This window comes from Vipera berus (genome assembly GCF_964194415.1).
Source record: "Vipera berus genome assembly, chromosome: 1".
NCBI lineage: Eukaryota > Metazoa > Chordata > Lepidosauria > Squamata > Viperidae > Vipera > Vipera berus.
The window spans coordinates 337,102,829-337,118,439 of NC_138202.1; the positions used below are offsets into that span (position 1 = coordinate 337,102,829).

General features: G+C 42.8%; 1 protein-coding gene across 7 annotated transcripts in view; it reads left to right on the forward strand.

The window, feature by feature from the left end:
• Window positions 1-6,681: 6,681 nt before the first annotated feature.
• Window positions 6,682-15,611, forward strand: part of DNMT3A (DNA methyltransferase 3 alpha) — a 116,080-nt gene continuing 107,150 nt past the window's right edge. For 6 of the 7 annotated variants that reach the window (XM_081340158.1, XM_081340161.1, XM_081340162.1 and 3 more), the window contains exon 1: window positions 6,682-7,042. The gene's annotated coding sequence lies outside the window, so the exon portion shown is untranslated. Of the gene's footprint in view, window positions 7,043-10,830; window positions 12,558-15,611 lie in introns of those variants that run through there. The other variant, XM_081340159.1, reaches the window with a different exon arrangement.

Sequence of the window (15,611 nt, forward strand, 5' to 3'; positions counted from 1 at the left end):
AGACTAAGAAACCAAACTTATGTAGGCCAACGCTACTTTTATTGTAAAGTGGCAGTAACAGAATCTTGCAAGTCTGAATGTGCTTCCTCCCTTTCTCTTCATGTGCACTAGGGAGGAACTTGTCTGAGACTTTTACTTATGCTAATTCTTGCCCTGGATTCTGGCAGTAGTTCTTCCTCTGTCCCTAAAGGCATTCTTTCTACATCTTACACCAAGAATGAAGGAGGTGGAAACTGTTCCTTCCTATCCTGAAAAGGTGATTCCTCCTACCACCTTCCATAGAATAGGGGCTTGGAGATAAGCCCATAGACTCTGAACCCTTTTGGGGACTTCACAAGATCAGAGTAGCTGAATGTCACAAAGAAGAACACAGATGCATCCACTGCACTGTAACCCTCACCTCACTGCCCCCCCACATTGTTTGGTGGGGATGCTCTTGAACCTACACATAGGTAATTCCTGTTTAGTAACTGCCTCATACAGCGACTATTTACACTTAGGACAATGATGAAAAAGTAACTTTGGGACCAATCCTTGCATTTATGACCTTTGCAGGTTCATAAACCAAAGGAAAGCTGAAATAAGATCATAAACATTGTGGTTTCACTAGCCAACACTTTGCTTAACAGCCAAGTTGCTGGTACTAATTGTGGTCACTAAGTGAGGACTACCTGTACCTCCTTCGAAATGTACTTCCAAAGTACCAGTACCATCTCCTTTTTAAAAATAATATTTTATTAATTTTCCAATTTTACATTTAAGCATTTAAAAAGCAACGTGGTGGCTGGGTTAATCAATAGTTCGGTAACCTATAAAAATCTTTAGTACAAATCTCAAGTTACAACATCAAATATTTCCTCTCTTTTTCCCTTAGTATCTACTGTCTCGTATTTAAGCTAATTCAGTTCTTACTATATCAACTCAGTAAAAACATCATTATTACATTTATTAATAAACTTTTACCTTATATATATCTTAATTAGAGGGACGCGGTGGCTCAGTGGGTTAGGACGCTGAGCTTGTCGATCGGAAGGTCGGCAGTTTGGCGGGTCGAATCCCGAGTGCCGCGTAGCAGAGTGAGCGCCTGTTACTCGTCCCAGCTTCTGCCCACCTAGCAGTTCGAAAGCACGTAAAAATGCAAGTAGAAAAATAGGGACCACTACGGTGGGAAGGTAACAGCGTTCCGTGCGCCTTTGGCGTCTAGTCATGCTGGCCACATGACCACGGAGATGTCCTCGGACAAGCGCTGGCTCTTCGGCTATGAAACGGAGATGAGCACCGGCCCCTAGAGTCGGAAACGACTAGCACACATGTGCGGGGGAACCTTTACCTTTACCTTTATATCTTAATTACTTTTTACATTCAATCTTCATAAACAATCCATATCCTGTTATTATTTCCCCCCCCCCCCAATTTTTAGTTTCCCATCCATATTCCAATTTAACATTCGATATTTATAATTTTCAGGCTTTAGGTAACCAAAATTTCCCTTATCTCAATTCATAACAAAATCTAATATTCAAAATACACATTTTATCTATTTGAATGTTATCTTGTTCTGTTTTCTAAAAGTTATCTATTTCCCACCATATTAAATCTTACTTTTATTTATTTATTTTATTTTATTTTAATTCCATTTATATCCCGCCCTTCTCCGAAGACTCAGGGCGGCTTACAAACTTAGCAGTAGCCTTCATTCCATGTATATGCCTGCTTATTAGGGCTTTCACACACACCCCAAGCGGCATTATTACAAAGTCAGCTTAATTGCCCCCAACAATCTGGGTCCTCATTTTACCTACCTCGGAAGGATGGAAGGCTGAGTCAACCTTGAGCCTGGTGGGATGCGAACCTGCACTAATTGCAGGCAGCTGGTGTTACTTAAGGAGCCATTAGCACACTGCTCCACCAAGGCTCTTTAATAATACAATAGCTCCTTTAATAAATCAAACCATTATATATATTGTCTGGGTTAATCAATAAATCAAACATATTCATAATAATTAATTTTTTTCTTTTAGGTCTGATTTTTAAATATTAAACAGATAAAATTTCCAAATATTTTAAATCTAATGACCAAAATTCCCCTTATCTCAACTTCTCCCTTTAACCCTCTAATTAGTAATATGAAATCTCCTCTAATAAATCAAAACCCCAATTTTCTTCAGCCTTATTCTGGCTTTCTTCCTTTGCCAACTAGCCTTCCATATCAATTTCTTTTAGATCGTCAAACTGATAGATCCCTCTATCATTATATATTTTATTTGAAATAAGGGAGACCATTTAGTTGCCATTGTTTTGGAATGACTAGCCCATTTGTATTCATTAAATTGTCTCCCTATTATTCCAATTGCCCTTGATTGCCCTGATATGTTTATCTTCCATTCAATCTGTTCTTCTTTCTCAAATTTCTTCTGATTTATACAGAAAGTCTTTTCCATTTTCAGTGCTGTCACTCCCTTTTCTGAATTTTCCATTAGCTGTATTTGTTGGTCAGTTGAGTCCTCTGTCTTAATATTTGATTGTTCCACTTCTTCTGATATCCTCTGCGTTGTTAGTTCTTTAGTTTTAGTCAAAATTTGAGTTTGTGTATCTAAGCTGGCATTTTGTTCTTTTATGTTAGGTCTTATTTTATCACAAGCTGAAAGAATGGTTTCATGTACTGCTTTCAACATGGAAAGGATCTTTTCCTGGTCTTCATCCATATTCTTTTAATAATGTGTTAAGCTGAGGACTTGACGTTAAAAATAATTTTATAACTAGGTATGGGATCTCTCTTTCATGTGTTTATAGATAGTCTTTATAATAGGAGTCATTTGTCAAGCAAGATTTTATAGTCCAAGGTACTTCATCTCTCATAGTAACCAACGTTCCTCAAATAAAGAGATAGGAAGGCAATTCCCCACGTATAACTCTGAAAGTTGGCAAAGGTTTACATTCATAGTTCAAATAGGCCAGTTATGCTGCCCAGATGTTCTCTTTACAGCTGAGTTTCTCACAGGTGTTACCAAGGACAAAAGAGCCTTATCTAAAGTCTGGGCTTTGAGCCAAGTCTCTTTTAGGAAATAAAAAGTTGTAATACCAAACTTCGACACAAGATGTCACCGATGGTGTTTAAAGTTTTTTAAGTCCAAAATTTTTATAATCCTTTTTCCAATTTTATTTCTTTTTTGTAGATAAAAACAAGTCTCCAATAAAAATAAGAAAATTTTTGGTCCCCAAGTTTCAGGAATATATAAATCCAATTAGATTAAAGTTGTTCTTTTAGTGCTTTAATTCCCCTGGGTAGTCAGTCGCCGCTATTCTTAGAGAGTGGGATAAAAATTCCCTTCTCACTCTCCTCACAGGGGGAAAGATACTTTGGGCAGCTTTTACAGGAAAAGAAAATACTTAGGATAAAGAGAAGATCGGATCTCACTCAGTTTCATCCGCACTGCTTTAAAAGTGCTTGGTGGCGAGTTTGACTTCGGCTGTCTGCAGCCTAGTGAGGAGCCGTATTACTATGGCCAGTCTTTCCTCCGCCGGTTTGGAGGACTGCCTCAGATCGAGCAGAAGGGGCTGCCACCCTCTTGCAATCAAGCGGGGGTCCCCACCTTGCTCGTCGCCCCTACAAGGTGACTTTCGAACCTTTCCAGGGTCCCCCAGCGGAACAAAACCAAACACAGAAGACAGAGCTTGCCTTCCAGCGGCCGCAGCAGCAGCGATGGCAAACCAGAAGTCACAAAGTACCCTCTCCTGTACGGATCCATGGAATACATTTTTGTTCTTGGAAAAACATTTCTAGAAAACCAGGAAGATGTACCTTAGTTGGTTAAAGTCATAGGCTGATCAAGTGATCCCACATTTAAATCTTTCTTCAGCTTTGGAAACTTACTGAGTAATTTTGGGCCTTTTATTGTCTCAGTTTCTCACATTTAAATATAGTTGTAGGGGAAAATGGGCTATACATACCACCCAAACTCCTAGAAGAATGATACAGGTTAACCCAACAATTTGGTTGATTGATCGATTATTTGACATTGGCTCAGCACTGACTCTTAGTGACCACTTGGAAGTGGACCAGGACATGTGCTGTTAAACAGCAGCAAGACCAATGCATAACTGCAATGCATGATATACTGCTCAATTTATTTATGCCAGTTATCAGCTGGGCTGCTGCAGTTTGGACCAACTTCAGTTTCCAAACCAATCTCAAAGGCTATGCTGCAGCATTTTGGCAAAGTTTTGACAGAAAAACCTGCATTTTGAGGAGCGAAAGGAGTGAAAGGGGCCAGGGTATTTGAGGAACTACCTTATACCTGTTTTCCATTTATGTTAACCAGGAGGATCCCATCCTTTTGTTGTTGTTGTTAGTTGCGAAGTAGTGTCCGACCCATCGCGACCCTATGGACAATGTTCCTCCAGGCCTCCCTGTCCTCTACCATCTTCTGGAGTCCATTTAAGCTCACGCCTACTGCTTCAGTGACTCCATCCAGCCACCTCATTCTCTGTCGTCCCCTTCTTCTATTGCCCTCAATCTTTCCCAGCATTAGGGTCTTCTCCAGTGAGTCCGTCCTTCTCATTAGGTGGCCAAAGTATTTGAGTTTTAGCTTCAGGATCTGGCCTTCTAAAGAGCAGTCAGGGTTGATCTCCTCTAGGACTGACTAGTTTGATCGTCTTGCAGTCCAAGGGACTCGCAGGAGTCTTCTCCAGCACCACAGCTCAAAGGCCTCAATTCTTTGGCGCTCAGCCTTTCTTATGGTCCAACTTATGGTCCATCCTTTAGGGAAGTTCATCTAATGTAGCAGTCCCCAACCCTTGGGCCAAGGCCAACTACCAGACCAGGGCTTGTTCTGACCTGGTGGGCAAGCACGTACAAGCATGCGAAGCTCCTCTTGTGTGTGGTGGTTGCTCACACTAGTGTGTGAAGCTCTCCTTACACAAATGGAGCTGTCTGCATGCCACTCACAGAGAACTATCCCCTCTTCCTCCCTGCCAGGCTGCCAAGCTGTAAAGGTTGGGGACGGCTGATCTAATGGGACTCAGGAAGTGAATCTTTTTCATAGCTGTGCCTGCCCTCCAGAACACCACATTGTTCAAGGTTCGGCTGGCCCCAACTCAGCTCACCTTCTGGAAAGCCTAATAATCTTGGCTGTTTTCCCTGGGGGGGGGGCAAGATAGTAATTGAGCCCATACTACTGGTACATTCAGAAGCTATTTTGTGTTAGTTGGTTGAAAAGTGTTTACTTTTTAAAAAAATACAAATATTTATGTTGGAGGGAGATCGTTCCGGTGAGGAGGAGAGGTCAAGCAGGGGATTAGTCTGGAATCATTATATAGGCACAAGAGGGCAGAGTAAAAACCCCCTCCCCTTGAATGACATTGAGCCATATGGGGAAAAAACTGCCGGTCTGAGAAGAGTCTAGTGAATCAGGCAATAGAACAACAAATAGCTAGTTTAAACTCTTCATGTGTGGATCTGATTCTTCAAGCCTGACAAGTTTATATTGTATTGGAATTCTTGTTAGCTGCCCAGTTGTATAGTAAAGTGGATAGCCATTTAAATTTATATAATTAAAAATATAAAGAAATGAATGAAGCTCAGACTCTCAGGTCTAACAATCTTGCTGTGTTCATTAGCTTCCTGCAAAGACTTTTATCACAAGTAACTGAAGGGGATGACACTTTTGTGATGAGCAAGAATAGAATAGGAAGCTCCCTCTTGGTAGGGTCATCCATGGAAGCTTCTCTTCACCTTGCACCCTCCAAACTCCTTGGAACTGTGAATGCTTAAAAGATGTGATCACCTCACAGGGTGAGCATGATGAAAGAAGAGACATCCAGATACTATGTTTACTTGTCATGCCAAGCTATGGTGGTTTGCTGCAACATGACATAAATACCATTGACTGGATTCAAGAACATATCAACCCACAGAGCATAATTAAAACTCATAATAGCTAGAGTCACATTGTAAGGGCTACAAACCAACTAAATACAATATGGCATAATATCCTGTAAAATTCTTACTCTTCAGGTATACATTCCTGGTTTGTGACAACAAATTGTATTTATGCTATGTAGGTGTGTGGAAGAGGCATTCTCAATTATTTGCCTAACATCTTCCTTTTTTCTAGCAGCAAAAGTAGTGAATACGTGGCTTTTTCCACAACAATCCTGTGAGGTAGATTGGGCTGAGAACTGCCTGGGCCAAGGTTACCCAGTGAGGATGGAACTGATCTTAAATCTGCCCAGGCCTAGGCAATTATTTAAGCATTTTGTTGCACCAATTATCTCTGGTAACAAAAATTGCCATATTTGATGCATGCAAAGCAAACAAAATGAACAGCTAAACTCAGATCTCAATTCGCATTTCCAATGAACTGTGATCAGTAGGAAAGGGCTGGTATCCATTGGGGTGTTTCTCAGAAACAAATGGTAATCAATTAGTAACCAAAAGGTGATATTTCCCCTAATTTCAAGTGTGTGTTTGACAGCTTTACAACAACAGACTAACCACAAAAGGCGATAGATCCGGATGAAAGGAAAGCTCTTTTTTTCAAAAGATTTTATTTATGAGCAATTCTTTTGGTTACCTGTGCTGGGATGACAACCCTCCCTTGCCCATCAGTCAGTTAGAACTCGTTTATCTGTACACAGCCCTTAAAGATACGCAGCAACTGGTGGCGAGTCTCGGAGCAACGAAAGAAACTGCCTCGTAGGCACCAGAGCTTCGCTGAGGGCCTCAGCACATTCTTTGGCAGCAGGGTAAACCAGAGAGCCTTGCTAGCGCTAGGACCGGGCCGACCAGCTTTGGCTGGCCTATCTGCCTGTCTCGCAGCGGGTACTCCCGAGCTCCCTCTCTCGTTCTCCAGTGGCCCTGCGGGCCGAGTGCGTCCGATCCGAGCCGGTCGGATCCGATTCTTGCTGCAGTGGAGACGGCGGGCGAGGCCTCCTCCACAGGCTGGGCAAGGCAAGGAGCGCGGAAGGAGGAGGAGGAGGAGGAGGATCCCCCCCTCTCGGGAAGGAAACAGCAGCTGCAGGAGGAACGCCGGGGTTCAAGGTAAAACCCCGAACAGGCCGGGGGTGCAGATGACACTTTGTACGGAGGGTCATCATGCCAGGGCCAAACCTTCCTGTATTTCCGCCCTGGGGAGGGTAATCTGCTTTGACTTGAGAGGCTGGTGCAAAGAGGCTGGCGGATGTTCTTTCCCCCCCCCCCCCCGGCCGCTTGTATTTTACAGGCATGCCAAAATTGCTGCAGCAGTCCTCCCCTACCGGGCGCTTGTTGCATTTCCTTCCATGCACAGACATTTCAGGCTCTCCTTTCTGAACTGGGGGGGCTGCTGGCATGGCTTCAGTTCCTCTCCCTCCCCCCCCCCCCTTCAAGTTTGAGGGACTCACTCTTGGCACCTGATCAGGAAAAGCGGAGGGAGAGAGATGACAGGGGCTGACCCCTCCCCCGCTAGGATTGGCCCAGCCTTAAATGCTCCCCCACCCCTGGATCTCAGCGAACTTGAACTTCACGTACCTTAAGGAGGGGGAGAGGAAAGCGGCTTGGCGTGGGGGGAAGAGCGCGGCTGCGCTGCCCCCAAGCGCGTTTGTGCAGGCAGGCTTTGCAATGTTTGCTTGTGTGTATGCATGCATGCGTGTGTGTGTGTGTGTGTGTGTGTGTCGGTAAATATATGTGCGCGTGGGGGGGAGGTTTTATTATTATTTTTCATTTTTTTTTTGCAGACGTGTCTTATCCGAGCGGGCTTACAGCGTTATTATTTATTTATTTTGCAAAGATGCATCGGGTTTTGCAAGCACAAAAGAGACACGCGCAAAGATTGGGGTGGGGGAAGCTGTCGGGGTTTTCCATTCCCCCCTCCCCTGTAGGAAATTCTCCTGCAAAGCGGAATGCTTTTGCGCTCTCTTGCGAACGGAGGAGGGCGAAGCGGCAAAAATGGCAGCCTGGCATGACCGAAGGGGGCCCCGGTGTCATCCCCCCCGTTAATCCCTGCGCGAAGGGAAGCGTTGCGCTATCGGGATAAGATTTTAGGGAAGCGGCACACAGGCAAGGAGGGATTTTATGGGGCGTGCGGGAGGGATTCTCCGGAGGCTGCAGGGCACGGCTGGGCGTTGGGGGCATCGCCCTGCTCCTCGCTTTTCCGCGCGCACACCTGTAGCTGGGACCGGGCACGGGAGAGGGCGGAGGCTAGTGCAATTATCCAGCCTCTTCTGCTACCCTTCGTTGGCTTAAGTCTCTCCCCCACTCCCGTTTGTACAATGGGGGGGGGATGATTCACAGAGATCAGGCGCTTGTTTTCCAGACATTTTGCATTCAACCCCCACCCCCGGTTGAGCGGCCTGTCCAGTGCGGGAGGCTTCGTTGCTTGGTGCAAATTCGGAGGCGGGGGGAGGCGCTGGCTGTCACTGTTCTGTGCGGGGGGGGGGGAGGGCGCAGCTGTGTCCTTGAAAGCTTTGCAGTGTTGCCGGTGAAGGGCAAGCCGAGGGGGGTGGGGTTCTCTGCCGGGCTCAATTTTTCCCCTAGGAGTAGAACAGATACGTGAGGTGGGCAGGGGCCTCCTGGGTGTGTTTTCCCCCCCCCCCGCGCGCGCAGCGCCCCCTCCCTCCGGTTTTCCATGTCTGCCACTGCCAGTCCCCCTCCTTTCCTTGCGTGCTTCGTAGCTTCAGACTGGCACGATGCCAGGCTCCTGGCTCCTCCTCCCTCCGCGGATGTCTCCTCCTCCCTTCCAGGCTGAGTGAGTGGGGGGGGGGGCTTCAGTTCCGTGGTCTGCCCTGCGCTAGCTGGCCACCCGTTGAATCGGGGCCTGGTATAGAAAAGAGTAAAAGAAGGGTAAAGGAAGGAATACCGCAAAGGAGCTGGTGCAGGGGGATGTGCTGCATCTTTATCATCAAGTGGGAGGGTTGTTTAGAGCAGCGTTTCCCAACCTTAGGAACTTGAAGATGCGTGGACTTCAACTCCCAGAATTCCCCAGCCAGCTATGCTGGCTGGGGAATTCTGGGAGTTGAAGTCCACGCATCTTCAAGTTCCTAAGGTTGGGAAACGCTGGTTTAGAGTTTGTCACTCTTTGGGGAAAATATGGCTGAAGCCCAACTGCGGGGAGGAGATCCTGAACTGTTGCTCCTTCTAAGTTCACTTTACTTGATTTCTGATGGTGCAATCATCTCCCCTTCAACTCGATTGTGATTAGTTCCAGAGAGGAGACCCTATTGCCCCTCGCCCACATTATGTTTCTTTTGTTGTGATGATTTGGCAAACCACATTACCTCTCCATAGTGAAGAGCTGGGCTTGGGGGGGGGTGTCTGTCCCACCAGGAGCAGCTGGAGGGCTCAGAGCGAAGCCAACACTGCATGCTCATTTTCTAGCATTCCCATCAGTTGAACACATTTGATGCTCAAGTGTCCATTTTTGCCACTGTTTTTAGATATTTAACAAACTTTTCTGCAGATATGGCACTACACTGCAATACTCCCAAGTTGGTGGATGTGGGCAACAAAATGGTGGCTTGCAAGTTAGTCTTTAGATTAGATATCTTATTTTGCATAGAATACCATGAGCATGTTTGGAGTAATACTGGGCTCTGGTAACTTGCACTGGCCAAAATGTATCAAAACTAACTGGCACTCTTTACCATTAAAAAAGGTTGTTGTATGTGGCACAGGTAAGACTAAGGCCGGTATAACCTAGTTAAACAGCATTATGTGAAGACCTCAATTGACCAAAGCTAATTGGCCTAATATATAACATGGCTTTGGTCAACAGGGTCCCTCAAATGATGATCATGGCATATGGAAAATTGCAGCTTGAAGTGTAAGAACAGTAAATGTTAAGCGGTATGAAAGAACGAATGAAACAAAAGGAAAACAAATTATATGTCAATGAAACTAACAATGGGGAGAATATCATACATAAATAAAATCTGAATGAAGGTGATCATCTTGTGGACTGGAGTGGATGATTCATGCAGAGAAATGAAAGTGGGCTGAATTATGACTGGGTTAACATAAGTCATAAAATATGAATCGGTGTGATTAAGTTGTAGTTTATTTGAAAGCAAGAATTCATAGATTGCGTATACCTGTTACACTCCAGTGAATGGTGATAATGGAAGAGTTAGAGATGAGTTTCTGAATGAAAGCAGTTCAGGAGAAAATATGATTCTGTTAGGTGATATGAATGGATGGGTGAGAGTGAGATGAGACAGTACAGAAAAATGATTTGACTATTTATCAACCTGAGAATGGTGACTGGTGAATATATGCTTATAGTGTAAGCATAAATCTATTCATGTACACACATGGCAAAGGAATGAACATAAATCTAAAAGTATGATGTATTAGATTGTGTATGATGAATAACTGAGAGAATTACTGAAGGATGCAAGAATGATGAGTTTTGTGTAGAGGACATATTGGTAGTGTTCAGCAGCGGATATTGGGGGAAAATGGGCATGGAAGAAAAAAAGTGGAAAGTGGGACTTTAGGAAAAAAGTATGAGTCCTATATAAAAAGTAGTAGGAGATAGCTTAATTTTCAAATAAAATGAATGAAAAGTAGATGGAGAAGCTGCCTCTTACAGAATGAAAATAGTTATATTACAGCAAGCCACATAAATGTGTGGAGTTACACTGATGGAAAATGTGAAAAAGTATGCTGGGTGCAAAGATGAAGTAAAAGAGACTGTGGATGAGGAAAAAATGAATGTAAGAGACTATTATTGTGAAAATGAGGATGAGAGAAAAAATTATTAAGAGAGCAATTAAGAGTCAAAATTAAAAGAAGCAAAACAATCATTTGATGAAAAGTTTACAAATTGTTTTGGAAATTAGTGGGCAAAAAAGTCTAAAAAAAGCACATCCAACTAAGGAATATTTGTGGGTTACTCTAGGGGTGTGTTGTTTGTGAATGTGAAAGGATGCAGATAATGTCACTCCATTGATTGAGAATCAGTAAACCCGATTCACAGAGAATATTGGATAGATTGTAGGATGCAATGAGGATAGTGGATCTAAAATTAATATATCGGAGACCAAGGTGGTTGTGTTTGACAAGAAAAAAGGAGTGAATGATTGCAAGTTATATATAGATGAGGAAAAAATGGATGAATTTATGTGTATTATTCACATGTGCAAATTTAGGGAAAAGTAATGTGGTTGGACCATAAAAAAGGCTGAGCGCCAAAGAATTGAGGCCTTTGAACTCTGGTGCTGGAGAAGACTCCTGCAAGTCCCTTGGATTGCAAGGCGATCAAACCGGTCAGTCCTAGAGGAGATCAACCCTGACTGCTCTTTAGAAGGCCAGATCCTGAAGCTAAAACTCAAATACTTTGGCCACCTAATGAGAAGGAAGGACTCACTGGAGAAGAGCCTAATGCTGGGAAAGATTGAGGGCAATAGAAGAAGGGGACGACAGAGAATCAGGTGGCTGGATGGAGTCACTGAAGCAGTAGGCGTGAGCTTAAATGGACTCCAGAAGGTGGAAGAGGACAGGAAGGCCTGGAGGAACGTTGTCCATAGGGTCGCGATGGGTCGGACACGACTTCGCAACTAACAACAATGTGGTTAGGAATGAAATTTGACAAAAGAAATGGAAATGACTAAATATTAGAATGTGCTTATGCCTACTTGGTTATTTGGAAGTTAAAATGAACATCAGGAAAAACATAAACATTAAATAATGTATGGTGAAACAAGAAGAGGTAAAGTCATGAATATGTGGATGCTGTTTGAATTGAATACAAAAAAAAAATACACAGACAGTTTGACCATTAAAGAGAATGACGGGATCATATTGTGAAACATTGGAGGAAATAAAGAGTGTCAAAATAAAGTGGAAGACTGAAAAAGCTGTAGTTACATGAAATTGGTGAGATTCTGAGAAAAAAAAGAAAGGAGAGAAAGGAAAAAGAAAAAGAAAGAAGTACCAAATTTAAAGAACAACAAAGAGTATGAAGTGATGTATATATGTGGTGGAAGCAAGAATGGCTTTCAAGTTCAAAAATATATGAAAAGATACAGTGAATGATAGCTAGGTTTAGCTACATTTCCTTTTTTCTTATGCTTTTATTTCTTTGGGTTTACTTTATTCTCTTTTCGCAGTCTATATATTGCTTACTCTGAAACAGAATAGCATAATGGATGTTACGTATGGTTCTATGCATGGATCAAGCAGTATAGGTAGGTCTATACACAGATTATAGCACACATGCTTCTTCTGTGCATAGAGCTAGAGCATGTCTCTTTGGTTAGTGCATGGATCCAGACCATGTTGTTCTGGTAGAGCCGTTCCAAAATGGGAGGCAGTTGTGGGGAAAGAAAAGATGGATCAGTCTAAATTATCTGGATTTTGCTTTGGCTGGATTATGCTTCATCTAGAATGGCCTGGCCAACTTCTAAAGCACATGTTTGCTCCATGCACAGAGTGAAATAGCGTTTCTTGCTTTATATATGCTATTTGTGATTTTTTTTGATACCAGCAGGTTGTACACAGACCTATTCCTGTTCCTTGTGGAAACCCCCCAGTTTGCTGCCTGCTGACTGTTTTGCCAGGCCTGATGTGACTGGGAAAGGTCTGTGCCCTATCATCTCTTCCTACCTATCTTGAGCTTCCTTCCTTTCTAGTTTTGGAATGAGGGTAGTTTATTGCTAGAAACCTTAAAGCCAATTCTTCAGGCCCAGCGCTTTTGAAAGGTCCAGACAATAAGGGGAGAGGGGACCAAGCTTTTGTGAGCTTTTAAAGATGGGGAATGTACTCAATAACCCCTCACATGCTGGGTCAGCTGGAAACATCCTTGCAGGAGTCTTTTTTCCTTCCAATTAGATGTCTAAAAACATTTGAGGGGATAAATGATGTGGCTTGTCTAGAATAACTCTGGTGAAGAATTGGGAGAGGGGCTTTTCATCTCCATCCCTTCAGGAAAGCAGGATTAGATTCTGGGGTGAGGCTGCCTCTTGGTTAGATAATCTCTAAATTTCTTCGTGTTTCAGAGGGAAACGAATTTGATTGTCATGACACGGGAGTGGGGGAAGGGGGGGGAAGAGATATACAAAAGGAATGTTTGCATTTAGAAACTTGGCCAACTGCTACATTTCAGTTCTGCCTTGCAAACTTGGAGGGCGAAAGCCACTTTTCTGTCTTCTTCCGGTGGCTTGTAATGATTATCATTTGAAGCCCCCAGGGATGCCAGCCTTTTCATGGGAGAACATGCAGAATTCTCCAGTGTCGTGAACAATCTGTGCCTTTCACCCTTACAGGCATTGCCTGCTTGGTTATTTTTACTGTGAAGTTCACTCAAAATAGATTACATCTGAGATCTATGTGTGCCTGTGTGTGTGTGTGTGTGTGTGTGTGTATGTGTTGGGGGGAGAGTATTTTCACAAACCTCTACAGAGTGTTTTCTCAGCCCCAAATAGGCAGCGGTCAGACAGGCTATGACCAGAGCATAGCCCTCCTGACCTTTCCACTTGTGACAAGGAAGTTGTTTGCCCTGCTCTGGCTCTGACGTCTTCCCATCGAGAGCAGTCGCCCTTGAGAAAAGATTCTGGCGGTATTTTGGGCTGAAGTTGCAAAAGAGATGATGTTACCTAGTCGGGTAATGAAATGTTGCAAACAAACAACCAAGCTCAGAAAGCACCAAGAAGTCCATAATTCACTACCCTTCACTACAGATGTTCTCTTCTATTGGAACTGAAGTTGAGCAGTACAGAGCAAGAAAATTGACTCAGAGATCAAAGGATGTTTGCAGTTATCATGTCAGTCCTAGTGAGGCCTTTAAATTTCTACATTTAATGATGTCACGGAGAGGGCATTTATTCTTTCAGATTGTTTTTTCTTTACTTCCAAATAAAAAAATTGTGCTGAGGACAGAGTACAGTTTGGCATCAACTCTAACAAAATCTAAAAATCTGATGTAAACATCTGCTTGCAGCAAATTTGGTCTGATAATTAAGATTAATCTTACGGTCACATTGCTTAAGGGGAAATGAACATACAGTACTCCAACTGAAACTTGATTTGCACAGATTTTAGGGCAAGTTAACATCTGGATATGAGTTACTATCTAGTTTCTTAGTCATTTAATTCCCATTTAAATTTTTTATCCTGCAATTCTAATATAATTTCTTGATCATAATAGTACTTTCTTATGAGAGAATAACAAACTCAATAAATGTTTATACACAACATTATTTAAAATGGAGACAAGAACATTACATCACGCAAGTGGGCAGAGAACAAAATTATGCTGTCTGTACTTTATATTTGATGAAGTATTTGATCTTGGATTTAATTTGATTTTGGAATTATGAGGTTATATAAAGTTTGCTCAGTGTATACATTGAAATCCTTGACTGTACCGTTAGTAAGCTTGTTTGCTTCAGAAATGCCTTGACCCTCATTGTTATTTGGAGTGCCGGATGTTCCCTTTTGGAAACTGCAGTAGGAAAACTCCTTTTTCCTACATGAAATCAGTTATATGATGGAAATTAATGAAGGGAGACAAAGAGAGGCTTATACATTCTCAAGCATCTTCCTAAAAGGTTTGGAAAGACTTTGTTTGTTTGTTTGATATGACTGCCCATCTTAAGCAATTCAGGGTGATGTACAATACCAGTGAATAAAATAATCATAAAACAATGTAACAATGAACAAAAATCCTGTGTCTTTATAAGTTTTCCTCAGAAATTGTATAGTTACAATTACCATTGTTGTTCTTCAGTACTTGGGAGCAAGTGCTTCTAGGGAATGTTTGGCTATGAAAAAGTATCTTGACTTCACCACTTCCTAAAAGTATGGTGTGTATCATGCTAAATCCTAGAGTAACATGACCATGACGTGCTGCCATGGGCATCCACATAGAGGCAAACAATGAAATGTGTGTTGCAACACAGCAACACAAACCCCATTCCTTTTTTACTTGTATTGCAGTATTGAGTACGAACATGTAATAGGACAGATCTTGTGTGATATCACAATGCACATTTTATTGTTTTGACAAAAAAGTAGCTTGCTGCAATATGCCCAACTTGCTACCCTTTGTCTCTGCCAGGCTCTTTTTTCTGCCACCCACCCAATGTGTTGTTACATCTCCAGGGCACTGTGCCTGCCTTTTTATTCTTGGGGGGGTACTCTACTAATTTGGATGGGTATTGTCTGTCTTGGTGAGAGGGAACAACATTGCAAAGGTATGCTTTTTTGTACCTGAAGGGGACATACAGCCTTTGGAATGCTTGACTGAGTAGTGGATGACAGATAATTGCAGTTAATCAAATTCATTTTGCAGGACAGGGTCAACATTTTTAATTGCTTGTAACTATAAATTTATTACAGATACAGTATATATCAGGAGTGATAGCAGGATGGTTGTGTCTACCCATCCCAGAGACTTGTGACACTACCTCCGTTTCATACTGGTCTTGCCTTGTGCAAGTCTCATACTCAGAACGTTGGAGGTAACGATGCCCCTTGGGTTCAACAAGACTACCCATAGAAGGATTGAGCTGGAAGCTCCACTGATAGAATTTTCTTAATCCTTATTAGCAGAGTATGCTGCCTGCAGAAGAGGGTATATGACTCAAGTGCTTCCTCTGAATTGCTGCATCGTCCTATGGGAGCTCTCTATATT